A 22,691-nucleotide genomic window follows, 5' to 3' on the forward strand; every position below is an offset into this window, starting at 1 on the left:
GTTTCATTGTTTTTAATGCTGCTAAATTGATGATCAAAGTAGAGGAGGTTATGTATTATGAATGTATTCCGCAATAGTGTATAATAAGGATAATATCTATGAATAAGTGTCATATTATTAAAAATTTCTACACCTTGCATGCTCCATGATTGTCTTATTCATCCTTTCTGACACACCATTTCCTTGTGGTGTTCCTGTAACTGTCTTCTCTCTGCAAATTCCATTCTCTGAACAGTACCTATCAAACTCTTTGCTACAATATTCACCTCCATTATCTGATCTGAGACACTTCAACCTTTTCCCTGTATCATTTTCAACCAAAGCTTTCCATTTCTTGAAAGTATCAAATACTTCAGATTTATTTCGAATACAATAAATCTAGGTTTTTCTCGTTGCGTCATTAATAAAAGTAACATAATAATGAGAGCCACCAAGAGATGATACCTGAGCAGGTCCCCATACATCTGTATGCACAAGCTCTAATTTTTCGCTCTTCTTTTCTTTCCCAACTCTAAGGAATCTAACTCTGTTCTATTTTCTATAAACATAATTCTCACAGAATTTTAAATCAACATGCTTCAATCCTGGTAACAAATTTCTTGAGTGAAGAATCTGCATCCCCTTCTCACTCATGTGCCCGAGCCTATGATGCCACAATGTCGTATCTTCTCCTGTAGAGGTTAAAGCATTAACAGAATTAGAAATACCATTTCATAAATACAATGTACCAACCTTTTCTCCTTTCACTATTACCAGGGATCCCTTAGTGACCTTCCAAGTTTTATCTGTGAAAGTAGTTACGCAACCTTCACCTCCCAACTGCCTTGTTGAAATCAAATTTTTCTTTAGATCTGGAACATTCCTTACCTTCTATCGCAACCATGAACGCACCTCATAAAGACTTAAATTATCTACCCTTAGCCGACAGATATTTCCAAATAAAAGACCTATTTGGTGACAGGAATCATCTTCAGACCTTCTGCCAAATTAGAGATAGTTATGTAAGCAATGCTAATATTTTTGGACTGTGGGAGTCAAACCTTCCCATGTACTTCCTTCCCTCAGTCCATGTTTTCCCAGACATCATTCACCAATGCTATGCCAACTATCACCCTGTCCACAGAGCAGTTATGTCACCTTCACAAACTGTCCTTTTTTCCATAACTGCAGAATCTATCAATGAGATGATACATTTCCATTCCTCTAAGCCCCTTGCTTGTCTTTCCATGGGATTTTTGCTTGAAAAATCTTCTCAATTGCCCAACTCAGAAATAACCCGTATTGCTCAGATGTTCATGAAACCAAACTGCTAGCCCCAAGGCCCACCTCCGTATTTACATACCTGGTTCACTGAGACTGGAAAACTCATTCTTGACAAGATATTCTTGATTTTGGGATTCAAGTCCAGTGAATATGTGGATGATATCACCCTGGTTCTATTATATATCTTTACTCCAAGACAGCCCCCTGCTATCAAGTATGACTATGCCACTTTTATTGCCAACAAAATCCATGACCAATTCCTGAATTTGGATAGAGAAGGAGTTTTCAAATACACTTCTTTTATATACCATCTGTTGTTATATTAACATCCAGACAGCTTTCCATTTCCCATCAGGAAATTAGACTCAAAAAGAAATTTCAGGTCTGTGATCTTTTGGAGCTCAGTCTTCCATGATATCTATGAATCCACTTATACTTATAGTGAATTCATTGACTTATTTGTACACCCAGCCTCCACTTTGTTGATAGGAGCTCCTCTTCCTAGGATTACTGGTGACATGAAGAAGATTTTGCAGCTTTCCAAACAGTACAATATAGATGACTGGTACCTCTACCAGAATCACACAGAAATCAGAATGTATGGATGTGAACTCTGCCCTTTCAAGTTGCCTAGATATGTGGCCACGAGGTTATTTGCATTAGAATATTTCAGGCAGATCATCTATGCAGACTTAACCCACTTTTGTAATGTAAAGAAGAAGGCTCAGCTGAGAATAAAAAACCAGTTAGGCCCTTATATTATCCATTCTAGGGATGCGTGGCAAGATGCTGAAAATATCTTAGAAGACCACCTTAAATTGAAGAAGAGTTTTCAGTGGGTGCCATATGACCCATGTAATTTCATAAGTGACAGAAGGGTAAGAAACAGGCTATCAGTGTATGTACATCATAAGATCCCAAAATTGAACAGTATGCAAATCAGGAAGAATGGGTAGAAGGAACATTAATAGAAGAGATTGGTGAGCAAGAAAAGATGGAAAAGGCTATGAAAGATCTTGAAAAAACCCTTGACCTAGACTCTTTTGGATAGGTATCTTTCAAGCTGCCTCAACAATCAGGAGTTGGAACATCCTCTGCTGGAACTTCTCAGTAGCCTGCACAGAAAACCAGCACATCAGTCACAGGGACTTCAAAGGGTAAAGAGGTAGAAACTACAGAGCAGCCAATAATGACTGATCAGCCAGGGGGGTCCAAAGAACAGGAACAAGTACAAATTCCTCCAGCCCAAACTAGAGCACCAGAAATTCCAGCACTGCAAACTCCTCTAAATGAGGAAAGAAGCAAGAAAAGAGATAGAGAAGAGGCCACACCTATCAGTGGACCTACTGAGCAACTAGGAGCAAAGAAACAAAGACTGAATCCGTTGTCAGAAGAGGAAATTATTGAAGAAATGACAGACAGTCTAAGAGGTGAGAGGGTAGTCAGCTAGCAGACTTCCCCAGTGGTGGATACATCAACTAGCTCACATAGGCAGGAGCTAGAAAGGCAGCACAGTGTAGAGGTATCGTCCACCAGGCCACAAAGCAAACAATCCTCAGACATTAAACGGACTTTCATAGAAATCAAAGCTAAAAATGATCCTGTGAGGATTCAGATGTACAATCAATACTTGAAGATGGCCCCTTCAAACTAGCAAAGGTTAATGTCTGCCTATGACATTAAAGAAGGCAAAATGTTAATGAGTTATTTTAAGCCAAAGGTACAGCAACCCCAGTCTGTAGTAGATTACATCATAACAAACTTAGAGGTCCTAGCCAAAGACATTCATCCATTGGACCATATTGAACTTCACAAGCAGACTGGAGAAATGGTTTATTCTACACTGGCTGACAAAGCAATGTTGGCCCACCAGTTACAAAGTTCCTTAGACAACACAACAGCTCAGTTACATTGGGAAAAAGCTTCTTCTCTAGCTAAGGATAATAGAATCAAAACATTGGAAGAGATCATCATGGAACTGGGGCATGACCCCCAAGATGCTAAAGGCATAAAGGCACTAATCAAGAAGAAAAAAGAGGGCATTGCTGCCCTGAGGACACCGCTGAAGCTACCTCCTTCAAGGCACCCTAAGACTGCACAAATTAGAAGAAGACATGATGGACATGCTCATGAAACTTAATGAAAGATTAACTGATACAGAGCAGGCACTCGAAAAATCATTAAAAGAGAAGCAGGGAGAGTCGACCTCCCAGCCACTTGAGGTAATTCCTATAGTCACAACTGCAGTCCCCTCAACAATTGGATCAGCATTGGCCCCAAATGTCCCAACAGTCACAGCAGAAGTAATTACAGGTATAGGAACATCAGTAGGAGCAGCTCCAAGTAGCAGTACAAGTATGAGCACAGAAGAATTGATAAAGGCCATGGAAGAATTGAGACTCCAAGTGTCATAATTGAAACGAGTGAAAGAGCAATTGGCAAAAGTAGAAAAGAGTTATGATAAATCCAAAATAAGTGTGGCAGAGAAAATAAGAGAGGTTAAAGCATTAGAGAATAAAGTGAGAACATTAGAGAAGGATCTCACTATGGATAAGCCTCTGGAAAAAATCAAAGGAATTCTTTGGACCAACATCAATCAATCCCTAAGTAATGTTTGGTCATCTATCCAAGCTATTTATGAGCAGATTGACCTAGTGAATGCAGCACATGGAGAAATTCAAAAATCAAGAGCTTTATTAGGACAAATGCCTGATCAAGCCAACCGGCTCATACATTTTTTGAATAACAGAAATAGGGAACAGCTGGAACAACTCAGCATCCCAGACAGGACAGGCACCATTTTGGAAATCAAAAGAGTTCTAACCAAGAGAACTTTAATGCAGAATTTGGAAAAAAGATGCCAGGATATGCAAGTAGAAATTAATTCTTTCATGGAAAGGTTTACAGTTTTACAGAATAAAGGGCTACCAAGTCTTTTAGGAAATAATGACCGTCTTATGAAAGACACAGATTATGTACATAAGTTGAACACATATGTTGTTGATCAAGTTAATTCATCAACAAGTGCTTCAGGAGTAAAAGCACTCCCCACAGGCCAAATTCTCTAGGATAACTTAGAAAACTTATTTTATATTGAGCATGAGATAAAACATCTGTTTCAGCTCCAGCCTAATTTTTCAGATATACAAAAACTGATGAAATACTGAGGAAACTTCAGAGACATAAATTGCCAGAGCAACAATGGTGGGAAGACATGTTGGAGATTTTGTAAACTTGTCTTGGGTAAAATGTATATTTTGGGTTATTTTTCCGTGATAAAGATAAACAGAGATAAATGAGGCTCAAGCGTGTCAAAGTATATCTGATCAAGGTCAAAGAAGGTCTGGCAATGACGGAGCAGCCAGTGCAGAGTATCAGTCGAAGATAGCTGTAAACCGACTCGCGGAGCCTACCTCCAGCACATCCGACGAAGACGGAGCAGCCAGCACAACATCGATTCATCTTTTCCCTCTTTTCGAGACTGTTTGTCTCTATCTTTTGTAAAAAAATGGGATTAGTCATCACTGCATATTATCTCCATCAGATATTTTGCAAGATTTTTTGATATTTTGTATAAATACCCCCCAGACGAAGTATTTGGGGTTGGTGGGTATTCATAGATTTTGGCTGTAATACTGAAACTTTGGAATAAAAAAGTTGTTGAAACCATTTGTTGTCTGGCCTACTGGATGAGGAATTGATGTAGAAAGACTTGTCATGGAATTCTTGAATCAAACTCTGGATCAATAAGTGCTCTATATCTCATGTTTTATAGTTTTCTTGTTTGCTATATCATTTGTGTTTCATAATCTGAATGGTAAAGAAAAGGATTAATTCAGAATTTGCTTAAACTACACTCTGTCTTCAGTCTTTATTATTCTCTGTGTTTTCTTCAGAATTAATATAAGCAGTGAATTCTTAGTTGCTCCTGCTTCTTGATTCTTGCATATTGACTATTTCCTAAGGAATTCTTAATTGTTCCTTACCAGTAATCATCCATTCTCTCTCTCTCTCAATATGTTGAAGGATTCTTAATTTCCCTTCATCCACTGAGTCCATCCCATCTGATTTCAGCCTAAATTTGTTCCATGTTTAACTATCTTGCTCTGTGATACCATACTCTGTTAAGAAACCAAATCCAGAAAGCCATCCTCTTTGACTCCATCATGCCCAATGGACTGAAATATTCAGTTTGCCTCACTATTCTATTGAACCTCACCAACCAAACCCAAAACAAAACCCTTGAACTTCATAACTAGCCTAACACATTTCAAAACAATGCTAAATCATAAAGAGAGAGCCCTCCCTAGATGTAGATTGGCTAGAATCTATATCTAAAAGATTGGTTTGTGGTTACCTCGGCTGTATTCCCTTTCTTACAACTTTGGGGAACAACCTGAGTGATAACGTCATTGGCGACTCCACTGGGGAACTGAATAATTTGCTTGTTGCTGCTATCTGTTGTGAACAAGTTGTTTCAAATTCTTGATCAGTTCCTTGTTTCAAAGGTCTTTTAGGAAAGTTCAAAGTTCCAATATCTAAAAATTCCTAAAAAGAGAATATCAAAGTTGTATTCTTAAATTATTCCAAAATAAAAATAAAAATAAAAATAAACCGAAAATAAACCTAGAAACTGGCTCCAAAGAAAATCCGTTACACTAGATCAAATCCGGATCCTAATCCTCCACTTGTCTTTGAAAATCCTAATCTGATTCCTAGGATCCTTAGAAGCCAGGAGAGCCAAGAACATTCTGCTAGTTCACACCTTGACAAACATTTGCAGAACCCCAATCAATCTAAGCTTACCTCTAGAAAAACACCAAACCTTTCTGTCATTGCTGCAGCTTCTTCAAGTTCCCCATCAGCACCTCAAACTATCCTTCCCACTCCTCCATCTACAACATACATTTCCACTGTTATCCCTGCTCTTCCAGTTGTCACACTTATCTCTGCAAACATGGCAAACCGATATGCTCCCCTGCAATTACCTGCAAATCCAGGGGCTATGCCCCAAGATTATCAAAGTAAAATCACCTATTTTGATGGTACTGGCACTTACACAGCTCAACAACATACCAAGAAAATGACAGACTATTTTGAAAACTATGAGATTGATGACGATGATGTCAGAATGAAAGTATTTGTTCAAAGTTTAACTGGAGATGTTAGAACATGGTTTAGAGCACTCCCTGCAAACATTATCAATGACCCTCAAGCTCTTTATCAAACCTTCTTGAACAGATGGGAAAAGAAGAAAGACCCTCTCCACATCTTATCAGAATATGAAGGCTTAAAGAGAGGTACCCAAGAAACTGTCCAAGATTACTACACCAGATTCAATAATGTCTACAATGCTATTCCCCAAAATCTTAGACCTCCTCCAGATTTGGCCTTGATCAAATTCCCTTATGCATTCGATTCTGATATGGCATACCAACTTAGGGAAAGAACTCCTCGAGACTTAGAGGAGATGCAGAGTATTGCAGTCAGCGTTGAGGCCAATCTGATTTCTAAACGAGCTCAAGCCAGAGCTAAAAGGAGGATACCTTTTAAAGAAGAACCTTCTACATTTGAACAGAAATTAGATGCTATTATTAAAGGAATGGATAGACTTGGTGATAGAGTAGAAACAATTGAGAGGAAATCCCCTTGGGATTGTCAATCGACCAATACTGGGAGAAATCCAAATTTCGGAAAAAACCAAAACCCTAATACTGGAAAGATTGGGCCTGACCAAAACATTAGGCCCCCATTCCAGGAAAATTATGTTGAAGCCTCAACTTTTGATCAACCAACAGAAGACACTCAAATTAACTTAATGGGCCTCAATAATGAACAACAAGTTTTCTTGACTCAAGAAGACCAAGAAGCTCACACTCTTAAACAATTCCAAACTCAACCAGGTGAATCATTTGATTTTAGGGAGGGATATGATACAGCCATTTATGAAGTCCACAAGCAATACAATCTGAGGAGTAGAAGAACAGATGTCCCTGAGGCCAAAAAATAGAAAGAAACCAAGCAACTTAACAAAGCTAAGATCAACAACACACCTCTACAAACCCTTCCTAGAATAGCTCCTAAACCAAATAATCCAATGGTTGAAGATGTATCAAACAATCAACAACCTAACAGACCACCTTCCACTTCCACTCCTCCCAAAGGAAATGTGGAAGAACCTCCAGAAATTGACTTGGAAGTTACTTCAGCCAATAACACCACTCCGAAAAAGGAGAAAAACATTAAAAATACAGCAAAAAAAGATAATCTCACTGTCCCAAATACAAAAATTCAAACTGAAAAACCTTTCAATCTTGAGACTGAAATAGGAAAATTAAAGATAGCCATTCCATTGATAGAATTGGCTAGACATGATGTCTATAGAGGACAAATTAACAGATCACTCCAAATTTTAGAGAACAAAGATTCAGTAAATCTCTTTGATGACCAACCTGAATTAATTTTTGGCCCTGAGGTAAACGGAAAATCAGTAGATGGAGGGGTCCCTCCTTTCTATGTAAGTCTGAACATACATGATAAAATACTTCATAATGCCATGTTTGATTACTTAATGCCTAAATCTGTAATGGAGAAGTTGGACCTAGATATTACCAGGCCATACAAAGATTTATTCTCTTTTGACTCAAGCCAGGTCAAATGTCTAGGATTGATCAAAGATTTATGTGTATCATTAGTTCAATACCCCGCCAAGAGCATTTTAATGGACATAGTGGTAGCTGATATTCCACTAAAATATGGCATGTTGTTGTCTAGATCTTGGGGTGCAAAGCTTCAAGGATCTTTACAGTTGGACATGTCCTATGCTACTGTTTCAGTATTTGGTCAACCAAAGAGTTACCGAGAAACTTTAATGAAATATGTGGTAAGTAGTCAGGAGAAACCCCAGAATTTTCCCATCTACTCCATGCACTCTGACATGGACTCCTTCATTCTCTACAATGTTGAAATTAATCCTCCAACTGATGTCAAGGTTATATCATTAGAACAAGAAGAAATCTTAAATGAAAATTCTAGTGTTCAAATTCAAGAGATTTCTGAGAACAACGATACATCAGACACTCAAGAGAAACCAGATGAAACTAAAAAGCCAGATTTCCCTAGTAAACAAATTTCTGAGACTCCTGATACTAGCTATGAACATGAGATCCTTTGGTACTTAGAATTTGATGGTTCAGTTAATAAATTAGGGGCAGGAGCAGGGATTTGGGTACACAATCTAGAAAATGATCATGTTGAAGGGCATGCTTACAGATTAAACTTTAGATGCACCAATAATATGGCTGAATATGAAGCCCTCTTACTAGGGCTTAAATTGATCAAAAGTTTAAGGGAAATCAGGGTATCAGTTTTGGGAGACTCTGATTTAGTCATTCAACAAATAAAAGGGAACTTCCTCACAAATGATCCCAGATTAAGATCTTACAGAGGAGCAGCGATTGAGATCCTTAATACATTTATGGAAACACAGCTTGCCAAAATTCCAAGAAAACATAATTTGCATGCTCACAGCTTGGCAACATTTGCCAGCACTTGTAAATTACCTTTTGAACCCAATCATTAGTTTACAGCTGAGATTAGACATAGGCCAGCCATACCTGACAATGTAAAGAACTGGCAAGTGTTTGACAATGATATTCAGATTAACAATTTCTTGACCCTAAAAGAAGAGTTTTCTAGCACTAATATAGACACAGACACTGTTAGTGAGGTTGATCAAATAGATAAAATTGAAACAGACATTTCAGCAGAAAGTGCAACTCAAATACTTCACCCAACAAAATTTACCAAGAAAAAGTTGCAAGATCTTAAAGAAGTAGACATCGATGAGATTATTGGAGGAGAATCTGAAGTTATTAATTTAAAAGACAATTATTTGCCCACAGGATTAACTCCTTTGGAAGATTTCTTTGATTCTAATGATATCCCAAAGAAACCCAAGATGCAACCTCCAAAAGTAGACATTGAAGACTGTAACATAGGAACTGAAGAAAATCCGAAAATGATAAAATTATCCAAAACTTTACCCCCTGATCAAAAGCTTAAATATGTTGAACTCATCAAAGAATTCTAGGATGTTTTTGCCTGGAGCTATGAAGATCTGAAATCTTATGACACCTCTGTAATTTAACATACAATACCCCTCAAAGAAAATCAAAAACCATTCAAGCAAAAGCTCAGAAGGGTTAACTGTGTACTACTCCCCTTAATTGAAAAAGAAATCAAAAGAGTGTATGAAGCAGGGATAATTGCTCCTATCAGATTTTCAGAGTTTAGTACCCACTAAGAAGAAAACAGGAGAAATCAAATTGTGTGTCGATTTAAGGAATGTAAATAAGGTTTCTTTGAAAGACCTACCCGTTACCTAAGATGGACAACATTTTACAAAGGGTAGTAGGTGCCTTTAGGATTTCACTTTTGGATGGGTTTTCAAGCTTTAACTAGATTCTAGTCCATCCGGATGACCAGGAAAAGACTTCTTTTACAACACCATGGGGAACTTTCAAATATGTTAAAATGCCATTTGAACTAAAGAATGCAGAGGCAACTTTCCAATGAGCAATGGATATAGCTTTTGCAAAAGAAATTCACGATTTTCCTGTCATATATCTAGATGATCTTACTGTATTTTCTAAATCAGATCAGCAACATTTATATCATTTGAGACAAGTGTTTTTAAAATGCAGAAAGTATGGTATTTCATTAAATCCTAAAAAGTCGTTGTTTGGTCTAGAGGAAGGCAAACTATTAGGCCATATAATCTCCCAAGATGGCATCAAAATTGATCCTGATAGAATAGAAGCCATTCTACAAATACCCCACCCCAGAAATGTTAAAGAACTTCAAGATTTCCTAGGAAAGATTAACTTTTTAAGAAGATTCATACTTAATTTGGCTGAATTAATTAGATTGCTGAACAATATGTTGAAAAAAGATTCCAAGGTTAAATGGACATTAGAAGCTAAACAAGCATTTGAAGAAATTAAAATGGCTTTGACCAGAACACCAGTCCTTACAAGTCCAAAGTTTGATAGAGACTTCATAATATTTTCATTTGCATCAGAACACACCATTGCTACTGTTTTACTACAAAAAGATGATCAAGGATGTGAAAAGCCCATAGCCTTTTTTAGTAAAGCACTTAGAGATGCACCACTGAAATACCCAATCATGGAAAAATAGGCTTATGCACTTGTAAAAGCTATTAAAGACTTCAGAGTATACATATTATACTCCCATGTAATAGCTTATGTACCAAGTGCTAATATCAAAAATATCCTGACCCAAGAGGGGATTGAAGGCAAGAGAGGTAAATGGATTGCTACTATGTTAGAGTATGACATTGAAATAAAACCCACAAAGCTTATAAAAGGACAGGGATTGGCTAAACTCATGACTGAAACCAATTGCCAAGCCCTGGATATTAATGAACTGGATAATGAATAGAAGATGGCTACTCCACAAATCAGCCAGGCCTTCTTAGAATTACCTTGGTATGCTGATATAACTCGTGTATTATTAAACCTGCAGGCTCCTCCAAGGTTATCCAGAACAAAGAATAGGTTTTTAAAAATGAAAGCTTCAAAATTTTGTATTTTAGATGGTGCTCTTTTTTGGAAAAATCATGAAGGTATTCTATTAAATTGTTTAATAAAAGATGAAGCTGACAAGGTACTCAAAGAGTTTCATGCAGGGGACTATGGTGGACATCTTTACTGGAAATCAACTGCAGACAAAATCCTAAGGGCTGGATTTTATTGGCCAACCTTGTTCGGTGATGTAAAGAAATTTGTCACTGCTTGCCACAAATGCCAAATTTTTGAAGGCAAAAGGAAACTTTTACCTCTACCCCTTAGACCAATTTCCACTGAAAGACCATTTCAACAATGGGGTTTGGACTTCATTGGGGAAATCCATCCTCCCTCTTCTGGCCAACATAAATGGATCCTCACTGCCACATATTATTTCACCAAATGGATAGAAGCCATTCCTTCCAGACAAGCCAATGATACAATGATTATAGAATTCCTACAAACCAACATACTGTCCCGATTTGGCTGTCCTGAAAAGATCATAACTGAAAATGTTGTTGCTTTCAAATCCAAGAAAATGATAAATTTTTGTAACAAGTATCACATCACCTTGGGCCATTCCACGGCCTATTACCCTCAAGGTAATGGTCTAGCTGAGTCCTCCAACAAAAGCCTGATTAATATTATCAAGAAAGTGTTGGAAGAAAACAAGAAAAACTAGCACAAGAAACTCACCAATGCACTGTGGGCAGATAGATTAACTACCAAGAGATCCATTGGAACTAGCCCCTATGAATTAGTCTATGGTATGTAGGCTGTATTTACTTCATCATTAGGAGTCCCTGTGATGAAATTACTACAAGAAGCTCAGGTGCAGCCCAATGACATTCAAAGGAGAATAAATCAGACCATCCATTTGCAGCAGACCAGAGAAGAGGTGTACCAAAGATCCCAAGTGCTACAAGAAAAACTCAAGAAATTTTTTTATAAGAGGACCAAGGCAGAAGATTTTTACTTAGGAGACAAAGTTTTAAAATGGGACAAAGGAAAGCATGGGAAATTTTACTTCCTATGGAAGGGACCTTTTATTATCTAGGACTCATAGGGAAACAATACTTACTTTTTGAAGAACCTAGATGGTTTAGAGATGGAAGAAGGGCTAGTTAATGGTCGGATGCTAAAACAATATTTTGATCCCACCTCTTGATGAAGGTGAAGCCTGAAAAGAAGGCCCTGAGCCTCGTAAGTTTAACTGTAATATATAAAATAAAGCAACCAGCAGAAGGAGATTTCAGAGCACAGTCAAAGTTATGAAGAAGGCCATCTGACCTATTGTCCTTGACTTTCCATAGGGAAAGTCATCCCCAAGTGGAGCCAATGTTATGCTCCTATACCAATAGGTGTCAAATTTCATGATTGACTTGATTAGCTCTGCAATATGTTCATACCTTTTCTGGTTGTAAAGGTTTTCCATATTATGAAAAAATCAAAAAATTTAAAAAATGTGAAGAGGGTATACCCTAAAAGAAAAATCAAATGGTGAAAAAACAGAATGGTCAAAAGAAAAAATGAAAAGAAATGAACCCCAAATAAAAAGACCCAGGAAATGTGCAAGTCCGAATGCCACTACTATTTATTTTTTCTGTAAATAAAGCATCATGTACAGTTTGTTGAACTTTTTACCATAATTGATGAATGGCCAAATAACTTAATCTTGGCCAATTCATGTTTGAATTTCCTGTTTTAGAGATAGAGAATAGAAATCTGTCCAAATTGTTCAAACTTGGCAGATAAGTAGATAGGTAGAGAAGCAAAAGAGCTCAACAATTTAATCTGAGCCTTGGATGAAATAAGTGCAGACTTAGATAGGCTTATCATGTAAAGAAAAGAAAAGCTGAAAAATGGTTGCTAGTCCAAGTGCACCCAAAGAAAAAGAAGAAAAAATGATAGGTACAGTAGGATGGGTAGGCAGTTTCTTTTTTGGTGTTGCAGAAGCATACTTGGGGTTGATTTTTGTCTCTCAAGTTGGTCATCTTACTATTATTACAAATACCATGGCAAATCTATGGATGCCGGTCAAGCAAAGCATGACTAACTCCCCTTCTTACTTTCCCTAATCATTTACTAAATTCCCCCAGGGATATTAGGATCTGCTTGATATCCTCTAAACCACTTATCTCATTCCATTTCATAAATGGCCTAAGTGAATCCCTATTTTACTTAGGGAAATGGCCTCATTTCTTGTATAAATCCCTGTTTTTCCCCTTTTGCCTAAGTTTTGTAACATTATGCTTAGCGTGCATTTACTTTCAATAAGTTTCATATTAACAAATTAACATTTATTATATTAAATCCCTTGTAAATAGACCCCTTCCCGTATTATGTATTTATAATATAATCCTCAAAATGTTATATATCCCGCCCGGGTTTACTATAACCATAGCACTGTTTTTGTCTGGGACTAATAAGTTCAACTGAAACTTATTATGAACCATTTCCGCCACAAATAAAGGAATAATTAACCTTCCGGTTTAATTATAGCCAAAACCCAACAACCAATGATATTGTGCCCAAGAACATTAAAACCATTATATACTACATTGGGCCCCCGCACATTAACCCCCCTTCAACTCCGTTGACCGCCAATCGTCAGATCAACAGCCCCAGATCCAACAGCCGAGATCTATATCGCTAGCCCTCCATCCGCCGAACTTTACCACCCCATAGACTGGCAGTATCGTGCCCGTACCATGGACGCGTGTCAACCGCCCGCGCTGCGCGCGGCCCTCCCATCGGAAACCACTTTAGCCCATAAGCAGTCTGGGGTAAAACTGCTTACCACCCTCCACTACGTGACAAGATGTCCCGTCATGCTGATGTCAACTGCTCAATAAATGCCAAAAAATACCCGCCAAAATAATTTTCGTTAAATAAATGATAAAGTGTCATTTTCACCCAAATTTTCTGCAAACTATGCTCTATGAAAAATATGTCCAGTCGACTGTTCGAGCAGTTAGCTCGTCACCCGGCCAAGAAACTCCAGTGTCGTGCTCCGCAGTCCGCCATTCGACCTGCAAATACGCAATTTTACCTCCGTAATCTAGGTATTTATCCGTTTTTACCTTGCAAACCTGTAATTTCACTTTTCCACTGAAAATTCTACCTGAGAAAGCCAAATTTGAGTTGAAAACAATCTGTTTAGTCCATAAAAGACTCCTAAACTTGTTGTTTAGTCCAATTCTCCACAGACAACCCAAATTCCAGTTTGAATACACAAGAACCAAATGTGGAAGCCCCCATAGCCCTGAATGTCGCGCCCATGAACACACCTCATAAAGACTTAAATTATCTACCCTTGACCGGCAGAGATTTCCAAATAAAAGACCTATCTAGTGACAGGAATCATTTTCAGACCTTCTGCCAATTAGATATAGTTATCTAAGCAACGCTGATATTTTTGGACTGTGGGGGTCTGTTGAAGCCCCAAAAATCGGGTCTACAACAAGGGGATACCCGCCCGGTCCGGACCTTGGTTGGCAGCTCCTTATCCGTTTGGTATAGTGGGTCAGACTGGGGATATGGGACCAGTTTCCAAATCTATGAGTGTGTGTGTGTAGAATTTGATGTTCCTGATCTAACAGTTCCTAATTAAGATATTCTAATTCTAACTTTAATCTAATGCTATGCTATTTTAATCTAATAAGCAGCAACATCTAAGTCTATACTAACCCGGGAAGTAATTCTTCTATTATGCGATCTAAAAATATTTCAAATAACAACTGGTAATAAAGATCATTCAGTTATTATGAGAAAGGAAATCAATAAGGATGAACCACTTCACATAAAAAGTTAGACGAAACAGTTGTGAAAAACATATCGCATAATGAACTATTCATACATTAAGCATAAATAAATATCTATCACCGTACAAAAGTGCCAAATGATAACTCAGGCATTCATACATTAATACATAAACAACTAAAAACTGTATATCACTTTAACACATAAGCAGAAATGGTTAAGAGATAAAAGTACCATTTATAACTAGTCCTACTCATGAGCTTCAAGCGACAATGATTTATCTCTCTTTGCTCTAACATCCACTAAGAGTACAGAAGTGCAACATCAGTAGCAGATATCAAATGCAAACATCAACAAATCCTGTTCCATTCATTCATCAAAACCTCCTCGGAGGGTGCAAAAGTGCATGTTCTGAGGACAAGTTTTTGATAAATTTCTAGACCCTTCTCTAAATGCATGAGAAGGGTTTAAATACTACTAACTAAATAACTTATTTACAAAGATTCAGGATGCGGTTTAAATGACCGCCCTTTTTCTAAGCAAAACTATTTCTAAAAATTAAATCTAATATCTAACTATTTCTGCATTTGCTCCTTAACGTTGCAAGCATTCAGTATTTGCTTGAGTAGAGTCGGCTGACTGTCTTCCGCTTTTGGTTGAGCTAAGCAAACATAATTGGAAAGAGCTGGCACCATCTTCTCAGCAAAATCGATGATATACTTGAGAGTCATCCACTGACTATGTGGATTTATCGTGTATGCCCAGTAATAATCCCAGTTCAACTTGGTTAACCCTTTGGATTGCTTCCGCCTTTTCTTTAGCTTTTTGTTTCTAGTTTGTTTTTTATCATTGCTTTCTTGCAATTTTCGGGCTTACAGGTGACTGAGCAGTTAGAAGTTTTCCTTCTGGAGCAATTTTCTCAGCGATGCGCGATTAATCACGCATCGGAAACTGCCTCCGTTCTTTGATCTGGGCTTCTCTGATGCATATTTTGCCTTTTGCGCCTCTTTCTCTTATCGGGTATAAAGCTCGAAATTTATAAAAATAATGATCTCGTGCACTCTTGACCCTGAGCATTAAACTGTCTGTCTCTGATATCAGCATCACTCAGTACCCATTTAACCATGGATGTATATGAAAGATCTGTAATGGATGGCTCAGCAGCATTTTGTGAATCTACGGCTCTGTTGCATGCGGTATCTGTTTATAAGGGCGCCTTTTCTCTGTCTTTGAACATTGGAGCCTTACCCTTTTTCCCCATAGCTTCCTGCACATTGCTTTGTGTAACTTTTGTTCTTCGTTCCTGCAGTTCACAAGTGAGGAGAGAGTGATGATAATAAATAATGACAGGAAAGCTTTAAATGCCACGGATATGCAAAAACATGCCATCTGACGTGAACTGGCTCTTCGAAAAACACAAAACCATATTTTATTAACAACTGGCATGTAATTCATTAATTATCATTAAAGTGCGTAACTGGTTCTTGGTTTATGGAAAAAAAACTTTTTCTTGAATATTGAGCCAGGAAAATCTGCGATGGAATGTTTCTGCGATTTGCATCGCAGTATCGCATTTCGCTGTATCGCATTACTGCAATTTCATCGTGCTGTTCTATCGCAAGGTTGTTTGATCGCAATATTGCAAAGATCGCAATATCGCAAGATCGCAGATTGCTTAATCGTTTAATCGTTATGTGTATTTTATGCAATTTTGCAATATGCGATATCGCATATCGCATATCGGCGATTTTAAGGTTTTCCAATGTGAGTGTTTATTAATGCATGCGATGCGATGGAGTTCGCGTCGCAATCTCGCATTTTATCATTTTGACTCATAAGAAAATGCCCTATCATTCTTGGCGCGATGCGATATTTCTTAAGGAGTGACATATAAGCACTAATTGATTTTTTTTTTATTTTTTGACTAAGGGTCCCCACTTATATAGTGTTATTGCTAATACTAAATAAGGAGGGGGGTTGTTGGTGGCCACAACAATTGGCGATTTACTTGGAAGAACCAGTTATCTCTGTTTTTCTATTGAATTTTCTAAACTTCCAAAACAGAAAATTTTTCAGAAAGTTAAACTTTATTATGGAAAGATAAAGTACATTATGCTCTAACCTGTCAATGACATTTTGTTTCAACTATTTTCAACTTTGATTATTTGCTTCCTCAAGCTAGCCCTTGTATTTACATCAGTCATTACTTGGTCTTGTAAAGATAAAACAAAGTCTTCTCTGTAAACCAGTTTTAAATATGCTCATTTGTCGTAGGTAGAGCCTCTGCTGCCAGCAGGCATTTATAGCCTCGACAGGGTTACCTGTTACCTAGCAATGATCCTGTATCCTACTTAAAGCAACCTACAACTCTCAAAGAAGAATCCACATCCACACTTATTGCTTTGATTTTCTTTTTATTGTTAAAGAACAATGTCTTGGTTTGCTAGCCAATTTATGACACAATCATTCACTTGATTTATAACTTTGATGAACAAGTTGGCTCATGATGAGACCCCTCGTCTTTTGATTGCAACAATCTTGAGTCATTGCCCTGTTGTGGTGTACAGTATTTGGCAAAGTCAGCAAGTTTATAATATCTGTGATTATGATAAGCTGGCTCGTGATGAGACCTCTTATTCTTCAAGATGAAGTGTATCCTTGGGTTGTTCCTCTGAAAGTTGTGATCTCTTTAGCAGGGAGGAAGTCATTATTTCCTTAAGATAGATATGGACGACAATAGTAGAGTTTTTGGAAACAGCGGTTCTACAGAGAATCTTTATTTTGTTATTGATACCTTTCATTGTACTGACATAAGACAATTTCTTCACAAAAGGTTATTTTCATCAAACTTTATGAAGTTGAAACTAGTATCATATCTAGGCTAGAGTCTTTAACTGTATCTATCAATAATAAAGATCAATTTTCCAAAAGATTTGCTATTTATACAAGCGAAAAGTTCAAAATCTGAAAGAGAATTGGTGTCTTATTTGTAAATGCCTAATGTAACCACTCACAACTAGTTTTATTATGAAAAGAAAAACAACTACTCTACAAAAATAGAAGAATAATCTTCTATGGAAAATATTTCTTGAGAATTTGTCCATTAACAGGCAAAGAGTCTCTCTTACCTGCTAAATCCTGTAACACAAACGTTGATGGACCTATGACTTCTACAATTTGAAAAGGACCAAGCCACATTCTTTGAAATTTTGTATGTTTGCCTTTCTCTTCATGAGCCTTGTCCCATTTTAAAACTAAGTCTCCCATCTGAAAATCTTTTCTGGTCATTATGTTTGAATCAAAAGAGGATTTTACTAGTGCTTGATGATGAGCATGGGTTTTCTTAGCCTGTTCTCGTTGTTCTTCTAATTTGATTATTTCCATTTGTCTTAGCTGTAAGGAGGAAGTGGGTACTTCATCAATGTATTGAACTAGAGACAAAGAGGGAATTGCCAAATGAGTCGGAAGAACCACTTCTTTCCCATAAACTAAATTAAAGGGAGAAGTGCCGATAGAAGCTTTTTGCGTTATTCGGTCTGCCCATAAAGCATATATCAAAGCCTTATGCCAATTTTTATGATTTTGGTCAACTGTTCTTTTGATAATCCTGATTAGGTTTTTATTTGTAGACTCAGCTAACCCATTGCCTTGCAGGTAATAATTGGCCGAATATTTAAGTTTGAATCCTTTTTTAAGTGAAAATTCAGTCATTTCATTTCCAGAAAAGTATGATGCATTATCAAACATTAAAGCGGAAGGCAATCCAAACCTGGTGATTATAAATTGATCTATGAACTCAATGATATTTTCAGCATTAGCCGTCTTGAGTGGAACTGCTTCTACCCACTTAGTAAAATAATCTGTTGCTGTAAGGATATATCTATGCTGCTTAGAAGAGTGAGGAACGATCTCACCTATTATGTCCAATCCCCACTGACTGAAAGGTTGCTCAATGTTAACCGGCTGTAGTGGCAAGGATGGCTTCTTTTGTCTCCCAGCAATAGTTTGGCACACTTGACATTTCCTCACATAACTCTGCGAGTCTTTAAATAATGTGGGCCAGTAATAGCCTGCGCGCAAGATTTTATGTGCAGTAGCATCTCCAGCATAGTGTCCGCCTGCTGGCCCATCGTGGAGTTCCTACAAAACTTTTTCAGCTTCATATTTCTCAAGACATCTAAGAAGAACAGAATCATAATCTATTCTAAAAAGAATATCATTTATGAGCTGATATTGTTTGGATTTCAACCTTAGAGCTATTTTCTTAGTATGATCGAGGTGTGAAGGAGCATACCCGTTCTTAAGATAATAAATGATATCGGTGTATAATGATTCTGCATCGTTTAGGCTTACCTCACACATTTGTACCTTTGTAGATGGAATTTCAGAAATTTGCGACACTCCAGCCAGCATTTTGCAAAAGCCTTGGCCTCTTACAATGTTTGCTGGTTTAATCTCAATGTCATATTCCTGTAAGGCAGTAACCCAATTGGCCCTTTTCTCACCCACATCCTTCTGTACTAGAAGATTCCTTACCGCTGGAAATGGTACTATAATTTTAGTATGGGTTTTGAGCAAAAAAGGTCTGAAGTATTTGACCGCTTTGAAAACAGCATAAGCCTGTTTCTCCACGTCTGAATAATTTAATTCAGTGCCCTGTAAATTTGAACTAAAAAACGCAATTGGGGCTTCCACTTTTTCTTGATTTTCTTGAGTGAGTATCGCAGCATATGACCTATCTGAGGCAAATGTATATAAAATAAAAGGCTCTGAAAAATTCGGAGTTGCTAAAGATGGAGCATTAATAATAGCTTGTTTGATCAGGTTGAATGCTTCATGTTCATCTTGGCCCCATTTAAAATTTGAGTTCTTTTTAATCATGGCTTGCAAAGGAGACACGATTCGTGAAAAATCTGGAACGAATCTCTTTACAAAGTTGATCTGACCAAGGAAAGATTGCATGGCTTTTTTGTTGTGAGGTAAGGATATTTCAGAAATCTCTTTGATTCTGTCGGAATCGATGTGAATTCCGGATTTTGACACTATGAATCCTAGAAGTTTCCCTTCACTTAATGCGAAAAAGGATTTTTTCAGGTTAAGTGAAATTCCATACCTTAAACACCGTTGGAAGATTTGTTTTAAATCTCTAAGATGGTCGCTTCGTTTCTTGGAATACACGGTTATATCATCCAAATAAATTACTACAGATTTATTGACTAAACCTTTGAATGTGATGTCCATGGCTCTCTGGAATGTGGCACCAGCATTAATCAAACCAAATGGCATCTTTTGATATGCGTATGTGCCCCTTTTAGTTCTGAATGTGTTTTTTAATTGATCATCAGGATGTACCAACACTTGATTGTATCCTAAAAATCCATCCAAGAAAGACATTAATTCTGAGCCCGCCACTGCCTGCAATATCTGTTCCATAGGTGGTAAAGGAAAATTATCTTTTTGGCAGGCCTTGTTAAGGTTTCAAAAGTCAATGCAAATCCTAATATCTCTGTTTTTCTTTCTAACAGGTACCATATTGGAGACCCATTTAGAATGTCTGACGGGAAAGATTATTCTGGATTTCAATAACTTATTGAGTTCAGTTTTTATCTGATTTTCTAAATTGGGATGGATCTTTCTTAGCTTTTGTTGGACAGGTTTTTCATTATCGATCATTGGAATAGTATGTTGGATGATGGAAGTGTCGTATGTTTTGAGTTCATCATAATTCCAAGCAAAAACATTTTTATATTGTCTCAAAAGACGAATATACACTAATTTTTCTTCAGGGGCTAGGCCGAGACCTAGATTAATGTTTTGTGGTTTGGCATCGGTTCCTAGGTTTACTAATTCGTAATTCAAAGTTGAACTTTGGAGTTTTGAATTGGTAGACCTTTTAAACCGATCTTTCAAATCGTACAGGTCTTCTAACTTGACTACCGACTTAGGTATAGCATTGTTAGTGCTATCTTGTTGCAATTGTCGATCATGTTGGTCTTCGTCAATTATTTGATTGGAGTAGGATCCTTCAGATGTGAGGAAATTTACGATATCAGGATCATCGTTGAATACTCTCCAATTTGTGATGTTATCAGGAATAGATGGTCTAAATATTAATTCTATTGAGAATCTATCTGGACTAAAATCTTCTGAAGGAATAAGCTTAGAAGCTACGTTAGCCAAAAGGTCTGCACTTGCATTCTAGAGTCTGGGAATTGAAGAAATATTAAATGCTATAAAATGCTCAGTCAGATCTTGAACTAAGGATTGATAATGTTTTAAATGACCTGATAAGCAATGTATAGTATTACGTACCTGTCTGACCACAATCTCAGAGTCTCCGAAAACTTGAAGGTACTTGACGTCTAACCCGATTGCTTTGTACAACCCTTGGACCAAAGCCTCATATTCTGCTGTATTGTTGGTGCAATCAAATTCGAGTCTGCATGTTAGCATAATTTTATCTCCTTCTGGACTAATTAGAACGCATCTTGCTCCTGCTCCTTCGTTAGATTTAGAACCATCAAAAAATAATTTCCAAAACAAAGATTTATTTACAGGACTATCTAAAAAATTGATACATTTTGAACTATCAGTTCGAGAAAAATTTTCAACTTGGGACAAAACAGAGTGTTCTAAATAGGGTGACATATGAGCATTGAAATTGCCGAGGAAAGAATCTACTGAGTAATTGCCAATAATGCTACTGTTATATGCTACTGGTTCATTTTCTCCCTCTAGCTCTGTTACTATGTATTTCTGATGTAGTTCTCGTTCAACTTTCATTTGATTTGGTTTACCATTGTAGGGCAGCCACATGTGCAACCAGTCAGTTGTGAAGTATCCATGAAGTTTTTCTGACCAATCCCTGCTAAGAATTAAGCCTTAAAATTATGGAATATCAGCAACTAAAATGTCAATAACTTGACATACCTTTGGGTTGGATGACAACCTTATGGTTACTTGATTTAGTTCGCCAATCACTTTGACTTGAGATCGATCTAGCTAAACTATGCACACAGCGGATTTCTGTGGTTGAACATTTAATTTGGCACATATGGACTTTGGTAAAATATTCGATGAAGCACCAGAATCCACTATGCAATTGTGCACATTTTTATTGAAAATTTCATAAGGAGAAATGGGGGAGTATGAGATCTCGATCTTCCTCCAATTAGAGCAATGTCATTTGGATCAATCTTATTGGTCGCATTAGTTGGAGGTCTTCCCATGTTATAGGAAGCTTGAGAAAGTACAGCGGCAGGCAAAGGTGCAACTGGCACAGCATGTAATTCTTTCAACATTATCTTCTGTTGATGTTTTAACTTGCTCAATTTGTAAAGAGTGATGTTGGCCCTAGTCTTTTTCATATCTTCTATAATATTGTACTCCATTTCATCCGACACGATCAGTGTTTTAGATGGAGTTGATGCATCTGTTTGGACTGGGCTGGTTTGAGTCGCTTTAGATGTCGTTTTCTTTGTTGCGACTTTATCCTTTATTGCAGAGCTTGTGCTCTTTGGCTTAGGGATAGTTTGGGGAGGATCAAGCTGATTTTTACTTCGTGTGCTAACTGGGAATACTTCTTGATCTTCTTCTTGTGGGAGGATGAAATCCCACATTCCTTGTAATTCTACAACTTCTTCTTCATCAGTTTTCCCTTCAGTGGCAATTTCCTCTTCCTCTTCTTCGGATTCAGCATTTGAAATAGCATTGGGTGGCTTTGAATCCGTTGAAGGGCTTCTTTTAAAAGCTCTGTAGGGTTTTTTTGAAGAAGTTTCTGCTACTTGCTTCTTGATGTCGACCATTTCATTGGACATGGTCTTCAGAAATTTTTGCAATCCTTCCAAATCGAATGGATCTTTTGTTTGTTTCTTCTTGGAGTCTTCCTTGAAGGTGACTTTCTTGGATTTCCGTTCCTCTATTGTGGATTTCTTTTCCAGGGCTATTATACGTTTCTCTACTGCTATTGCTTCTTTCATGTTTTCGGCTAAGGTTGTTTTATTAGCCCTGTCCACGAAGATTTCTATGTTTGATGGTAGAGCAGTGATATACCATTCACTTCGTACTTCTTCGTTG

The sequence above is a fragment of the Pinus tabuliformis genome, chromosome Q (genome assembly GCF_031772625.1).
Source record: "Pinus tabuliformis cultivar Carrire ecotype Pingquan chromosome Q, CPIR1, whole genome shotgun sequence".
NCBI lineage: Eukaryota > Viridiplantae > Streptophyta > Pinopsida > Pinales > Pinaceae > Pinus > Pinus tabuliformis.